This window comes from Macrotis lagotis, chromosome 7 (genome assembly GCF_037893015.1).
Source record: "Macrotis lagotis isolate mMagLag1 chromosome 7, bilby.v1.9.chrom.fasta, whole genome shotgun sequence".
In the NCBI taxonomy this organism is placed as follows: domain Eukaryota; kingdom Metazoa; phylum Chordata; class Mammalia; order Peramelemorphia; family Peramelidae; genus Macrotis; species Macrotis lagotis.
The window spans coordinates 196,923,551-196,940,142 of record NC_133664.1 but is presented as its reverse complement, the minus strand read 5'-3'; positions in this window follow the sequence as shown (position 1 = coordinate 196,940,142).

Here is a 16,592-nt window from a genome sequence, read left to right as displayed (position 1 = left end):
CTCTCCTCCTTACTCCAAATGTCTATACCGCATTGAGTATATATGCTGTTTCCTCTCCTAGCCACCTTGGATGAGAGTGAAGATTCCCTCATTCCCCCTTGCCTGTCCCCCTTCCATATAATTGCAATAGCTCATTGTAATAAAGAAAAAATCTTATTATATGAAATATCTTAGCCTATTCCTCCTCTCCTTTTTCTTTCTCCCATTACATTTCCTTTTTTATCTATTGACTCCATTTTTACACCACAATATATATCTTCAAATTCAGTTTTCTCCTGTGTTTCATTTGCCTGCTCTATTAAACAAGAAGGTTCATATGAGTATTATCAGCATCATTTTTCTATACAGGAATACATGTAGTTCATCATCATTGAGTCCCTTTCCCCTTCTCCTCCACTCTCTATGCTTCACCTGAGTCCTGTATTTGAAGATCAAACCTTCTGTCCAGCTCTGGCTATTCCAACAGGAACATTTGAAATTTCCCTGGTTCATTGAAAGTCCATATTTTTGTTAGTTTTTTGCAAGGCAACCAGGGTTAAGTGGCTTGCCCAAGGTCATACAGCTAGGTAATTATTGTCTGAGACCGGATTTGAACCCAGGTACTCCTGACTCCAGGGCCAGTGCTTTATCCACTATGCTACCTAGCCACCCCTAAAAGTCCATCTTTTTCCCTGGAAGAGGACATTCAGTTTTGCTGGGTAGTTGATTCTCAGTTGCATTCTAAGCTCTTTTGCCTTCCAGAATATTATATTCCAAGCCCTACAAGCTTTTAATGTAGTTGCTTCTAAGTCCTGTGTGATCCTGATTGCAGCTCCATGATATTTGAATTGTGTCCTTCTGGCTGCTTGCAATATTTTCTCTTTGACTTGGGATTTCTGGAACTTGGCTATAATATTCCTGGGGGTTGTTTTATTTTTGGATCTCTTTCTTGGGGAGATCGGTGGATTCTCTCCATTTCTATTTTGCCCTCTGCTTCTAGAATATCAGGGCAATTTTCCTGTAGTAATTCTTTGAAAATGATGTCAAGGCTTTTTTCCTGGTCACGACTTTCATGTATTCCAATAATTTTAAAACTATCTTTCCTAAATCTGTTTTCCATATCAGTTATTTTTTCAATGAGATGTTTCACATTTTCTTCTAATTTTTCATTCCTTTGGTTTTGAAGTATTATGTCCTGATTTCTCATAAAATCAGCAACCTCCCTCAGTTCCATTCTTTGTCTGAAGGATTTGTTTTCCTCAGAGAGCTTTCTTAGCTCTTTTTCCATCTGGCCAATTCTGCTTTTTAAAGCATTCTTCTCCTCAATAACTTTTTGATCTGTTTTATCCATTTGACCTATGCTGGTTTTTAACATGTTATTTTCTTCAGCATTTTTTTGGATCACATTGACTAAACTGCTGGCTTCATTTTCATGTTTTTCCTGCATCTCTCTCATTTCTTTTCCCAATTTTTCTTCAATCTCCCTCACTTGATTTTCAAAGTCTTTTTTGAGTTCTATGATAGCCTTGAGCCCAATTTCTCTTTTTCTTGGAGTCTTTAGATGCAGGGGCTTGTACTTTCTCATCTTCAGATTGAGTATTTTGATCGTTCTTCGGATCACAGGCAAAGTATTTCTCTATGGTGTTCCTTTTTTTCCTCTGCTTACTCATTTCTCCACCCTGTGCCTGGTCTTGGGGTGCTTCCTGAGCTTTTGAGTATTAGTGGGACACCCCCACAAGGATCTCTGTGTGTGAGGCTCTGTCTTTCCTCCTGGTCTGTAAATGACCATAAGCTCACCCCTCTACCACGGGGCTGAGGTGGGGGGGTGCTATTCTATGGGGGAGCCTAGACTGCGATCAGGATCTGAATGTGGTCAGAACACCAGAGTACTGTTCCAGGGACAGAGGACAGAGCTTGGCAGTCTCTCTCCACTCCCCTACCTAGGCTCAGCACTCATGCCCTGGGGGCTCCTGATTACTGGCTTCTACTTTGGGTTCCTGGATTTGGGCTGACACAGCATGATAGCTGGGCTTCACATACTCGCTCTGGCAGAGGTACTCCTGCTTGTCCCCCAAGTTGTGCCTGGTGCTCCCCAGGGTGTAAATCAGGAAACTGCCCTTGCTGCTGTGAGCCATGGCTCCCAGCACCCTGTGGCTGAAGTTCCTTTGCTCTGGAGGGCCGCTCCTCCAACCCCATGGAGCAGAGCCTTTCAGCTTTTTCCAGGTTACCTTGGGTGTAGAACTGCCTCACTGCATCCCTTTGTGGATTCTGTCTCTCAAAAATTTAGTTAGAGTCCTTAGTTTATAAGTTTTGAGCGAGAGCACCTAAGAGACGGTCCTCTACTGTCACCATCTTGGTTCTGCCCCATCCATCCTGAATAATTTTTAAGAGTGTAAAGAATACTGAGAAACCAGTGGTTTGAGAACCACTGTTCTAAAGATGAAGGTCTTCATTGTTTAGTGTGGACATTACAGTAGAATCCTAGAATGGTAGACCTAAGAGGGACCTGAAAGATCACCTGTTTGAGCCTCCTTATTTTATAGATGGTAAACTGAGGTCCTAAAAGTTGAAATAATTTATGTAAAGTTAAACAGCAATTAAGTACCAGAGAAAGGATTTGAATCTAGCTTTTCTGACCCTAAGAGTAAGTCAAATCAAAATGTATTTATTAAGCAACTTAGTCAAAAGAATGAATAACTATAGTAAATTTTAGTTTATTTCTGAAATACTTTGTCAGAACTATGAACAAAAATTTCACCAACTTTATATGGCACAACATGCAGTATAAGTGCTGCATTTGTAAGTCAAAAGATTTGGAGGGGCAGAGCCAAGATGGCAACAAGAGAGGATCCTCTCTTAGGTGCTTTCTCATAAACTAATAAACTAAGGACTTTAACTAAATTTTTGAGAGACAGAACCCACAGAGGGACCCAGTGAGGCAGTTATCCTACTCAAGGTAACCTGAAAAAGAGAAGAAAGGCTCTGCTTCCCAGAGTTGGAGGCATGGCCTGCCAGTGGGGTGGCCCACCAGAGTGAAAGAACTTCAGCCTCCTGGAGGCAGCCCCAGGGTGTGGCTCACAGCAGCCCAGGAGTCTCCTGAGCTACACCCTGGGGAGCACCAAGCACAGCTTAGGGGAACAACAGGGGACCTCTGCCAGAGTGAGCACATGGAGCCCAGCCCTCAGGGCACACAGCAAGCACTGTGGCCACCACAGTCCAGATCCAGGAAACAGAAGCAGGCAGAGCCAGTAAGCAGGAGCCCCCAGGGCATGAGCTGAGCTAAGGGAGGGGAGTGAAGAGAGACTGCAGAGCTCTGTCCTCTGCCCCTGGAACAGGACTCTGGGGTTCTGACCACATTCAGATCCTGATTGCAGTCTAGGCACCCCCATAGAACAGCAGGCCCCCCTCCCCCACCTCAGTCCCATGGCAGAGGGGGGCACTTATAGTCATTCACAGACCAGGAGGGAGGACAGAGCCTCACACACTGAGATCCTTGTGGGAGTGTCCCAAAAGCTCAGGAAGCACCCCCAAAACAGTCTTAGGCTGGGAAAAATGAGCAAGCAGAGAAACAAGAGGAACACCATTGAGAAATATTTTGCCTGTGAGCCCAAGAAGGATCAAAACACTTAGTCTGAAGATGAGGAAGCACAAGCTCCTGCATCTGAAGACTCCAAGAAAAAAGAGAAATTGGGCTCAGGCTATGACAGAGCTCAAAAAGGACTTTGAAAATTAAATGAGGGAGTTAGAAGAAAAACTGGGAAAAGAAATGAGAGAGATGCAGGAAAAACATGAAAATGAAGTCCGCAGCTTAGTCAAGGAAATCCATAAAAATGCTGAAGAAAATAGCATGATAAAAACCAACTTAGGTCAAATGGATAAAACAGTTCAAAAAGTTATTGAAGAGAAGAATGCTTTAAAAAGCAGAATTGTCCAGATGGAAAAGGAGATAAGAAAGCTCTCTGAGGAAAATAAATCCTTCAGACAAAGAATGGAACTGAGGGAGGTTGCTGATTTTACAAGAAATCAGGACACAATACTTCAAAATGAAAGGAATGAAAAATTAGAAGAAAATGTGAAACATCTCTTTCTCCAATTTATTCATATAAGCATTTAGAGCTATAATATATCCCCTGAGAGTTGCTTTGAATGAATCCATAGGTTCTGGTATGTTGTTTCATTATTATCATTATATAGGATAAAATGGTTAATTATTTCTATAATTTGTTTTTTGGTTCACTCATTTTTTAAGATGAGGTTATTCAGTTTCCAATTTGTTCTGGGTCTATATCTCCTTGTCCCAGTATTGCATATGACTTTCATTGCATTGTAATCTGAGAAAGATGTATTCACTATTTCTGCCTTTCTGAAGTTAATCATTAGGTTTTTATGTCCTAATACATGGTCAATTTTTGTATAAGTTCCATGTACTGCAGAGAAAAAGGTATATTCCCTTCTATCCCCATTCAGTTTTCTCCATAGGTCTACCATATCTAATTTTTCTAACAATCTATTTACCTCCCTAATTTCTTTCTTGTTTGTTTTATGATTCGATTTATCTAGATCTGATAGTGGGAGGTTGAGGTCTCCCACTAGTAGAGTTTTGCTGTCTATGTCTTCCTGTAATTCTTTCAGCTTCTCCTCTAAGAATTTGGGTGCTGTCCCACTGGGTGCATATATATTCAATATTGAAATGACTTTATTGTCTATGGTACCTTTTAGGAGGATAAAGTTTCCTTCCTTATCTCTTTTAAAGCTATCTATTTTTGCTGCTGCTTTGTCTGAGATAAGGATTGCTACCCCTGCTTTTTTTACTTCAGCTGAAGCAAAATATATTTTGCTCCAGCCTTTTACCTTTACTCTATATTTATCTCTCTGCTTCAAATGAGTTTCTTGTAAGCAGCATATTGTAGGATTCTGGTTTTTAATCTACTCTGCTATTTGCTTACGTTTTAAGGGAGAGTTCATCCCATTCACATTCAAGGTTATAATTACTAATTCTTTATTGCCCTCCATGCTATCTTCCCTCTGTTTGTATTTTTCCCCCTTTCACCCCTTTTATCCATATTCCTCAGTCTTTTGTTTCTGAAAACCACCCCCTTCAGTGTATTTGCCCTCCTATATCACACCCTCCCCTTACTTTCCCCTTTCCTTTTTTCCCTTCCCTTCCTTTTGTTATTTCCCCTTATTTCCCCCACTCCCCTTCCCTTTCTCCATCCCTCCTCCCTTTTCCCCTTTTAATACTTGAAAGGTTAGATGTTTTATAAGTTAACTGAGTATGTGTAGGTTGACTTTAAGCAAAGTCTGATGAGAAGATTCAGGTGTTTCTTCTCTGCTCCCTTCTTCCCCACTATTACCATAGGTTTTTTGGTACCTCTTAGTGTAAATATTTACCCCCATTCAATCCCCTCCCTCCTCCAGTCTCTTTCTTGTCCCCCTTTTTAGGGTGGTAGTGTTTTTTTATATCCTTCTATCTAAGTCATAGCAAATTCTGAGTGTCTGGCCCTTCTAGTTCTGTATATTCTATTGAATAGAGTCAAAATTCATGAGAGTTATTAGAGTCTTTCTCCCAAGTGGGGTTAAAGCCAGTTACATCCCATTAGATAGTAGTCTCATGGATAGGTCATGAATGTCCATAATTTCTGGCTAGGTGTATTCTCTCTGTTAGAGTTACATTTCTCAATTTATGAGAATCGTTTTTTTTCCCCCATGCTGGGATATAGGCAGTTTCAACTTACTGGATTGCATTTTTTTCCCTTTTACCACCCCCCCCCTTTTTTTTACCTTTTCATGTGTGTCTTGAACCTCTTGTTTGATGTCCAAATTTTCTGTTTAGCTCTGGTCTTTTCATCAGATATTTTTGGAATTCTTCCATTTCGTTAAATGTCCATCTTTTTTCCCTGGACAAGAAGGCTCAGCTTTGCAGGGAAGTGGATTCTTGGCTGCATTCCAAGCTCCTGTGCTCTTTGAAATATCTCATTCCAGGCCCTTCGATCCCTTAAAGTTGATGCAGCCAGGTCCTGCGTGATCCTTACTGTGGCTCCTTGATATTTAAATTGTTTCTTTCTGGCTGCTTACAGGATTTTCTCTTTTATCTGATAGTTCTTCAGTTTGGCCACACCATTCCTTGGTGTTTTCATTTTAGGATCTTTTTCTGGTGGGCATTGATGTACTCTTTCAATAACTACTTTGCCCTCTGATTCCATGATATCAGGGCAGTTTTCCATCACTAGATCCTGTAATATTAAGTCCAGGCTTTTTTACTCTTCCATGTTTCCAGGAAGTCCTATAATTTTCAGGTTGCCCCTCTTTGATCTATTCTCAAGGTCAGTGGTTTCATTGATGAGGTATTTTACATGTGCTTCTATTTTTTTCTATTTTTTGATTTTGTTTAACTGACTCTTGCTGTCTGGTGGAGTCATTAGTTTCTGTAGACTCCATTATTTTTTTGGAGGGAGGAGTTTTCTTCATTAACCTTTTTCAACTCCTTTTCCAATTGGTCAATTCTACTTTTGAAAGAGCTTTCCATTTGACCTATTGAGGTTTTGAGAGAATTTCTTTTTGCATTTGCTCATTTGAGGATCTGAGAGATTTATTCTCCTTTTGTGTTTATCCAATTGTACTTTCTAAGGTTTTGTTTTCTTGTTGCAAGGTATTAATTGTCTCTCCCAAATTTTTAAGCTCCTTCCTTATTTCTTCAAGGAAGTCTTTCTGTGCTGGAGACCAGATCATATTCTCCTCAGAGATTCCAAGTCTCTCTGAGTTGGGGTCTTTCCCTTCCAGGAATTTTTCTATAGATCCACCTTTCTGCTGACCCTTCTTCATTATGCTAAGACCTTGAGTTGGGGGGGGGGGGGGCTGGTTCACCTGGGCTTGAGATCGCTAAAGGCTTTACTGAGTGTAGTTTCTCTGGCTGGCCAGTAGGAGGTGCTGGTTACCCTCTCTGGAGTGTCTGTGACCTTGGTTGAGAGGCTTTCTCCCTTTGCCTGCCCGAATTCAGCCAAAGCTGCTGTGCGAGACAAATCCTGAGGTATATGTTCTTTCTCCTGGCTTTTTTTTTCTGGGTTTTGTGGGTCAGATTTCTTTTAAGAGGTTTGTTTCATGTGATAGCTGGGGAAGAGATCAGGAGACTTTAGAACTGTGCCTATCTTCGCTCTGCCATTTTGGCCGGAAGTTGAAAATGTGAAACATCTCATTGAAAACCAACTGATATGGAAAACAGATTTAGGAAAGATAATTTAAAAATTATTGGAATACCTGAAAGTCATGATCAGGAAAAGAGCCTTGAAATCATTTTCAAGGAATTAACTACAGGAAAATTTCCCTGATATCCTAGAAGCAGAGGGCAAAATAGAAATTGAGAGAATCCACTGATCTCCTCGAGAAAGAGGTCCAAAAAAAAAAACAACCCAGGAATATTATAGCCAAGTTCCAGAAATCCCAAGTCAAAGAGAAAATATTGCAAGCAGCCAGAAGGACACAATTCAAATACTGTAGAGCTGCAATCAGGATCTCACAGGACTTATAAGCAACTACATTAAATGCTCATAGGGCTTGGAATATAATATTCTAGAATGCAACTGAGAATCACCTACCCAGCAAAACTGAATGTCCTCTTCCAGGGAAAAAGATGGACTTTCAATGAACCAGGAGAATTCAAATGTTCCTGTTGGAATGGCCAGAGCTGAACAGAAGGTTTGAACTTCAAATAGAGATTGGAAGAGAAGGGGAAAGTATGAGGGACTTAATGATGATGATGAACTGCATATATTCCTGTATAGAAAACTGATACTGATAATATTCATATGAACCTTCTCAGTTAATAGAGCAGGTAGAGGGAGCTTTTATAGTTGAAGCACAGGAGAAAGCTGAATTTGAAGATAAAAATATGGTGTAAAAATGGAGTCAATAGAAAAAGGGAAATGTAATGGGAGAAAGAAAAAGGAGAGGGGGGAATAGACCAAGATTTTTTATATAATAAGATTTTTCTTTATTATAATGAGCTATTGCAATGATGTGGAAGGGGGCAGGTAAGGGGGAATGAGGGAGTCTTTGCTCTCATCTTTGCATCTCATCTCATGGCTAGGAGAGGAAACAGCATATATATTCAATGTGGTATAGACATCTGGAGTAAGAAGGAGTGGGGGAGGGTTGATGGTGGAAGGGATGGGGATGTGAATGAAGGAGAAGAGGATGGGACATGGGGGGAGAGTGGTCAGATATAACACATTTTCTTTTTTACTTCTTGCAAGTGGCTGGGATTGGATGGCTTGTCTGGGACCATAGGGCCAGGTGGATGTTGGGCCTAAGGGGTGGTATGTGGGCTCTGGGCCTCTTGGCCCTAGGGCCAGGGATCTGTCTGCTGCACCACTCAACTACCCTACAGCAGAGACAGAGTGAAAGGAGAGAGAAAATATAGTACATGATCATGGAGAAATACGAAAGGAGGGAGTTGCAATCAGCAATGGCAACGGTGGAAAAATATGGAAGTAACTTTTGTGATGGACTTATCATAAAGAATGTGATCCATCCACGACAGAGTTGGTGGTGTTGGAACACAGACTGAAGTACGTTTTTTGTTATTATTTTTTGGGGGGGTGCAGGGCAAATGGGGCTGGGTGGCCTGCCTGGGGCTGCATAGCAGCGTGATTGTTGGTTGTCAGAGTCCGGATTTGGACCCAGGTGCTCCTGGCTCAGGGCCAGTGCTCTGTCTGCCACCCGGCTGCCCCTACTATTATTACTATTTTATTTTATTTTGCGTCTTTTTTTTTTCATTTTTTGGTTTTTGCAGGGCAGTGGGGTTGGGGTGGCTTACCTATCACACAGGTGTGTGATTGTGGGGTGTACAGGGCTGGATGTGGGCTTGGGTGCTCCTGGTTCCAGGGCTGGTGCTCCATCCACTGTGCCACCTGGCCATACCTACAATTATTACTATTATTTTTTAATTTTAATTTTTTTCTCTCCCCTTTACTTTATTGCTTAAGCAAGTCTATATTTTTTGGGGGAGGGGCATTTTGTTTATTCCTACACAAGATTATTTTATTAATGTATAAAAACATTATTTGTATAAAATGAGAATAAATATTAAATAAACAGAAAAATAAGTAAAAAAAAGATTTGGGATCTTCTTATTTTTTGGGTTTTTTTTTCATGGCAATCAGGTTTAGGTGACTTGTCCAGGCTCACAAAGCTAGTGTGTCTGAGGCCATTTTTGAACTTGTATCCTTCTGATTCCAGGACCAGTGCTCTACTGCATTACCAAGCTGCCCCTCTCTTATTTATTGTATTCCTTATTCTTATTCCTTACACTTATTAGCTTATGTGAACTACAAAATGAGGTGCATTTTCATTTATGACTCTTAAGGTTAAAAATTTGTTATAACCACATTCTTAAAAGGACTTTATGTTTTTTAGAGGGAGCTCAGAAATTCCTTCTCACTGATGGAGTATGTCAGAATGAATTCCTTAAAAGAACAAGGTCAAGATCTAAAAGAATAGACAATTAAAGTGTTGTTCTAACATCCTAATCAAAATGTGAAACAAATCATTTGGACTGCAGTGAAATCTTGATTAACTCAAGTGCCTTATGATATAAAAGAGAGAGGACTTATTAGGTCAGGTTGCATTCCTAACTTGCTATAGGATTTTGACTTGGATTTGTTTCCTATGACATGTCTTACTGTTGACATGACTGTTCTTTTAGAGTAAATCAATTTCATCTTCTAATAAAAAGTGGACTTAATTCTAACAAAGGGTAGCTAGGTGGTGCAGTGGATAGAAGGATGGATCCTGTAGTCAGGAAGACTCATTTTCTGAGCACAAATTTGGTCTCCGACACTTTACTAGCTTTGTGAACCTGGGCAAATCGCTTTTCCTTGTTTGCCTCAGTTTCCTCATCTGTAAAAGAAAATGGAGAAGGAAATGGCAAGTTACTACAGTATCTTTTCCAAGAAAACCCCAAATACGGTCACAATGAGACATGACTGAAAAACAATTGAACAACACCAACATTTTTCAAAGGTAATCAAACTAATATAAAATTTCTAATACAAGTGGTCTTGAGGGATCTTGCTAATAAAATAAGTTTAAGAAAAATGTTGGATAATAGGGAAGTTAACCATAGGGTCAAATTTCAAAGCATATTATGGGAAACCTTTAAGAAGACCGAATTCTAAGCCTTAACCTATCACTTTCTGACTTTCTTTGCCTTGGATGTATTTTGCATGATTTTGGTCAAGTGTTTACATTTATATAACCACACACATCTATGATGTGGTAGATCAGAGCCAGTCCAAAATATTTTCCCTACACAAAAGATGAGACATTTTGCAAACAAAAGTGTTAGTTTGTGTTATTTTCCAGTCAAAAGAGCAACTTCCTATACAATGAAAAATACCATAGAGGGAAGGGTAGACAGAAAAACTTTCCAGGGTAATGATACTGTTTAGGGAAGGGCTTGTCCAATCTCTTAAACATTTTTATTGAAATAATAGACAATGTATTTTGATTTGCCATTTTAGTGAGAGCTCCTCTGTAGCTCAGTTTCATTTACTAAAGCATTTAGGTAAATCCACAGACAGCTGCATAAAATTGCCCTGAGGGCTGAATGCAGCTGTTCAGTAAGCTACATTTTGGACTAGGGTATAGACATGGTTAGGTCATTGCAAAAGGCAGATCTGAGGCATAGAAGACCAATTACTGACTTCACAGTTTTTTCTACAGCTGATCCAGAATGGGAACTCTATGATTGAATTTTTGATATGGGGTCCAAATTATGAGTCAATTGAAAGTGACATTTTATAATTTATTTTTTATTCTCATTTTGTACAAATTTTTGTTACATTAATAAAATATTCTTGTTTACAAGTAAACAAAATACCCCTCCCCCTTGAATATAGATAGACTTGCTTGGGCGAAAAAAGTAAAGGGGAGAGAAAAAAAATTAAAATAAAAAAATAATAGTAATAATTGTAGGTATGGCCAGGTGGCACAATGGACGAAGCACCAGCCCTGGAGCCACGAGCACCTGAGCCCACATCCAGCCCCGTAGACCCAACAATCACCCAGCCGTGTGACATGCAAGCCACCTGATCCCCACTGCCCTGCAAAAACCAAAAAGAAGAAAAAAAAGACCCAAAATAAAATAAGAGTAATAATAGTAGGGGTGGCTGACAGAGCATAGGCCCTTGAGCCAGGAGCACCTGGGTCCAAATCTGGCCCCAGACACCCAAAGATCATCCTGCTATGTGACCCCAGGCAGGCCACCCAGCCCCACTTGCCCTGCACCCTCCCCCAAATAATAATAACAAAAAATGTGCTTCAGTCTTTGTTCCAGCACCAACAACTCTGTCATGGATGGATCACATTCTTTATGATAAGTCCATCACAAAAGTTACTTCCATATTTTTCCAACGTTGCCATTGCTGATTGCAACTCCCTCCTTTCATATTTCTCCATGATCATGTACTATATTTTCTCTCTCCTTTCACTCTGACTCTGCTTTAGGGTCGCTGAGTGGCGCAGCAGACAGATCCCTGGTCCTGGGGCCAAGAAGCCCTGAGCCCTCATACCACCCCTTAGGCCCAGAATCCACCTGGCCCTATGGTCCTGGGCAGGCCTTCCAATCCCAGCCCCTTGCAAGAAGTGAAAAAGAAAATGTGTTATATCCCATGGTCCATCCTCTCCTCCTTTATTCACATCCCCACCCCTTCCTCCTGCTCCCCCCTCCTTCTTACTCCAGATGTCTATACCCCATTGAGTATATATATATATATATATATATATATATATATATATATATATATATATATTTGCGGTTTCCTCTCCTAGCCATCTCTGTTGAGAGCAAAGGTTCCCTAATTCCTCCTTGCCTCCCCACTTCCATATCATTGCAATAGCTCATTGTAATAAAAAAATCTCATTATGTGAAATATCTTGGACTATTCCCCCTCTCCTTTTTCTTTCTCCCATTCCATTTCACTTTTTTTCTATTGACTCCATTTTTACACCATATTTTATCTTCAAATTCAGCTTTCTCCTGTGCTTCAACTATAAAAGCTCCCTCTACCTGCTCTATTAACTGAGAAGGTTCATATGAATATTATCAGTATCATTTTTCTATACATGCAGTTCATCCTCATTAAGTCCCTCATATTTCCCCCCTCTCCTCCAATCTCCATGCTTCACCTGAGTCCTGTATCTGAAGATCAAACCTTCTGTTCAGCTCTGGCCATTCCAAAAGGAACATTTGAAATTCCCCTGGTTCATTGAAAGTCCATCTTTTTCCCTGGAAGAGGACATTCAGCCTTGCTGGGTAGTTCATTCTTGGCTGCATTCTAAGCTCTTTTGCCATCCGGTATATTGTATTCCAAGCCCTAGGAGCTTCCAATGTAGTTGCTACTAAGTCCTGTGTGATCCTGACTGCAGCTCCACGATATTTGAACTGTGTCCTTCTGGCTGCTTGTAGTATTTTCTCTTTGACTTGGGAGTTCTGGAACTTGGCTATAATATTCCTAGGGGTTGGCTTTTTGGGATCTCTTTCTTGGGGGGATCGGTGGATTCTCTCCATTTCTATTTTGCCCTCTGCTTCTAGAATATCAGGGCAATTTTCCTGTAGTAATTCTTGGAAAATGATGTCAAGGCTCTTTTCCTGATCATGACTTTCAGGTATTCCAATAATTTTTAAATTATCTTTCCTAAGTCTGTTTTCCATATCAGTTTTTTTTTCAATGAGATATTTCACATTTTCTTCTAATTTTTCATTTTTTTGGTTTTGAAGTATTGATTCCTGATTTCTGGTAAATTCATCAATCTCCCTGAGTTCTATTCATGGTCTGAAGGATTTGTTCTCCTCAGAGAGTTTTCTTATCTCTTTTTCCATCTGGCCAATTTTGCTTTTTTAAAGCATTCTTCTCCTCAATAACTTTTTGAACTGTTTTATCCATTTGACCTAAGCTGGTTTTTAGCATGCTATTTTCTTCAGCATTTTTTTAGATTTCCTTGACTAAGCTGCTGACTTCATTTTCATGTTTTTCCTGCATCTCTCCTTTCTTTTCCCAGTTTTTCTTCTATCTCCTTCATTTGATTTTCAAAGTCTTTTTTGAGCTCTGTCTTAGCCTGAGCCCAATTTCTGTTTTTCTTGGAGTCTTTAGATGTAGGAGCTTGTGCTTCCTCATCTTCAGACTGAGTATTTTGATCCTTCTTGGGCCCATTTCCAAATTATTTTTCAATAGTCTTCCTTTTGTTTCTCTGCTTGCTCATTTTCCCAGCCTGGGCCTGGTTTTGGGGTGCTTCCTGAGCTTTTGGGGCGCTCCCACAAGGGTCTCATTGTGTGAGGCTCTGTCCTCCCTCCTGGTCTGTGAATGACCATATGCACCCCCCCCCTCTGCCACGGCCCGAGGTGGGGGGGCACTGCTGTTCTATGGGGGGGCCTAGACTGCGATCAGAATCTGAATGTGGTCAGAGCCCCAGAGTCCTGTTCCAGAGGCAGAGGACAGAAGAACTCTGCAGTCTCTATTCACTCCCCTCCCTCAGCTCAATGGGCTCATGCCCTGGAAGCTCCTGCTTATTGGCTCCGCCTGCTTCTGTTTCCTGGATCAGGGCTGGGGAAAGACCAAGCTGCTCACTGTGTGCCCTGAGGGCTGGGCTCCACATGCTCGCTCTGGCAGAGGTCCCTCACTGTTCCCCCACTTTGTGCCCGGTGCTCCCTGGGGTGCAACTCAGGAGACTCCCCCTCTGCTGTGAGCCGCGGCTCCCAGCGCCCTGGGGCTGCCTCCGGGAGGCTGAAGTTCTTTGGCTCTGGCGGGTTGCCCCTCCGACCCCAACCCCCGGGGAGCAGAGCCTTTCTGCTCTTTTCCAGGTTACCTTGAGTAGGAGTACTGCCTCACTGGTTTCCTTTGTGGGTTCTGTCTCTCAAAAGTTTAGTTAGAGTCCTTAGTTTATGAGTTTTTATCAGAGAGCTCCTAAGACTCCATCCCTTCATGTCGCCATCTTCGAAAGTGACATTTTTACATGAATCTTAAGAATTTTAGATAAGAGATGTTGAAGGAAAAAATGTTTACTAGCCTTTTTAATATTAAGGAAATATTGTCTGTGCTTGCCTAATACTTTCTGTGGGCTTCTGACCCAAACTGTTCAGCATATGCCTCTTTTTCAAATGTAATGAGTGTTGGATTAGATTAAATCTTTTGCAGACCTAAAAAAGGGAAAGCTCTTGACACCAAAATCCTTGGCATTGTCCAATGGTTAACCATTACTTTGCCCCTGCATCCCAAGGACCATGGGATTTTTCATCTGACTTGCAGATGAAACCTATAATTGTTTTCTCCTGCCATTAGACCATGAGTTCCTTAAGAGGAAGTAGTGTCCTAATTTTCTTTTGGCATTTCAAGTTCTTAGCACTGTGCTAACTAAATTCAATGTAACTCTCCTTCCATGGTTAAATGTAAATTCCCCCAGATAAGAGAAAGCAACCAGACCATTCTCCTACCTCTCCATCTTCTTGGCTCTCAGCTTCCCAAGGTGAATACTTGACCCCAATTACTATAGAGGGGATCACTCTTTGACCTTCTTACCTCCCACCCCATTTCTCCTTACTCTTCCCTGTGCAGGAAGTGGGCAAAACTCTATAAAAGTTTGACTCACAATCCCCATGAGGCTAGACCCACTTCTTTTTTCCCTCAAGGATTTTAGCTCTGACCTTTGCTATTCAGTCCTCAAGTAACTTGCTTTTTTCAGATAAAGTTTAATCTGTAAACTATTTGTGGTTTGTAATATATGTGAACTTTGCAGGCCTATAAATTAAAGTCTGAGCTTTTACACCTCCAGGGTCAATTGTGAATTTTTTTACTTAAACCTTGATCTTTAAGCCCTTTACCCAGGTCTACTGCACCCACTTTTGCATTATCATATATAGGCAAATGATGACATTGGCCCTTAGGAAAGATTATCTATTCCTCAGGATACTATCTGATATTGACTGACAGCCACCACATTTCCTTCAGGAATCCCGAGCACTGCAATTGTGAGGGGAACTATTTGTCTGCCCCATGTCCTCTTTTCACATATATAACATAGTCTGCTTAAATAACAGTAGCCTGCAGAGGGCTGCCCTCTTCAAGTTTACAGTGCTGGGGAGCAGAACTACAAGTTAGACAAAATATGATGGAATTAAATAGCTGTTTCAACATTGAATAAACAAGCATTCTAGAAGATTGTTTTTTGTCTCAAGTTGACTCTAGCTAATTATTTCTCTATATCATGTTAATTCTTATCCTTTTGAACAATCATTTGTTAAAAGCATGTCTTTTTTTAATTAAAGCTCTCATAGTTGGAACTCTATTTCAGGCCTCCAAATCTGAAAATATTCATCACTTTAAGTACTTTGCAATCTTAAAGCACTATGTAAATGCTAGCTACTTCTACTCAAAATTCATTTTCTACCATTTTATTTTGTAATTTACCTTTCATTTCCCTCCCTTTTCCTTTGTTTGGGAATTTTTGATTTTCCTTCTCATGGAGATAGTAGATAAGATCTGTTTCTTTTTCCCTTAAAAGATGCTTTGTAATACCAATCCAATGAATGAAGGAAACATGTACTGAGAGTTTATGTACAAAGCATAATGCTAAGAACTTGAAATGCCAAAAGAAAAGTAGGACATTCACTCCTCTTAAAGAACTCATGATCTAATGGCAGGAGAAAACAATTATAGGTTTCATCTGCAAGTCAGATGAAAAATCCCATGGTCCTTAAGATGCAGGGACATAGTAATGGTAGTTTCTTTGACCATTGGACAATGCCAAGGATTTTGCTGGCAAGAGTTTTCCCTTTTGAGGTCTGCAAAAGGTGTAATCTAATCCCACATTCATATTATGTATCTACTTAGTTGCAGGTACTATGTATGCTAAGTGCTGAAGAAAAAAAATTCAAAAGTGAATTTCCTAACCTCAAGAAAGATCTTCTAATAGGAGAATGGGAGAGAAAACAACACACAGAGGGGAGTAATGTCCAGGAGGGAGGAATGTTTTAGTTTGGGAAGTCACAGGGATGGTGAGTGAAACCAAAGAAGAGTTGATTTACATGTCCTTTCTGGTTACAATGACAGTTTTGATGTAATTATGAATCCCAGAGAAAAGATAGAAAGCAGAAAAGGAGAAGGGAAAGATAGAAAGCAGGAGCAGATTCTAAGACCTGAGTTAGAAAGAGTGGACCCCAAATATTATAGAGGGGATCACTCTTTGACCTTCTTCTCTCTCACCCCCTTTCCCCTTACTCCTCCCTGCACAGGGAGTGGGCAAAACTCTATAAAAGCCTCCCCATGAGGCTAGACCCATGTGAACACATCAATTAGGATGGTAAGGGTCACATTATGAATGTGATCCATGTCTGAAGTAGTTAAGTATTCTGGGCCATGGTCTATAGAAATCTGATAGGTGCAGTGATAGAGCATATGACAAGAAAAGGAAGAAATTGAAAGGCTTCCTAAAAGACACAGAGCATGATCTGAGACTTGAAGCTAGGGAGTTTTGAGCAAGTAAGGAGGAAGTGAATTTTGTGACTTAGGCAGTCAGCAGACTACTGTGATTGAGGGACAGCAAGTTGATAAGTAAATCAATTT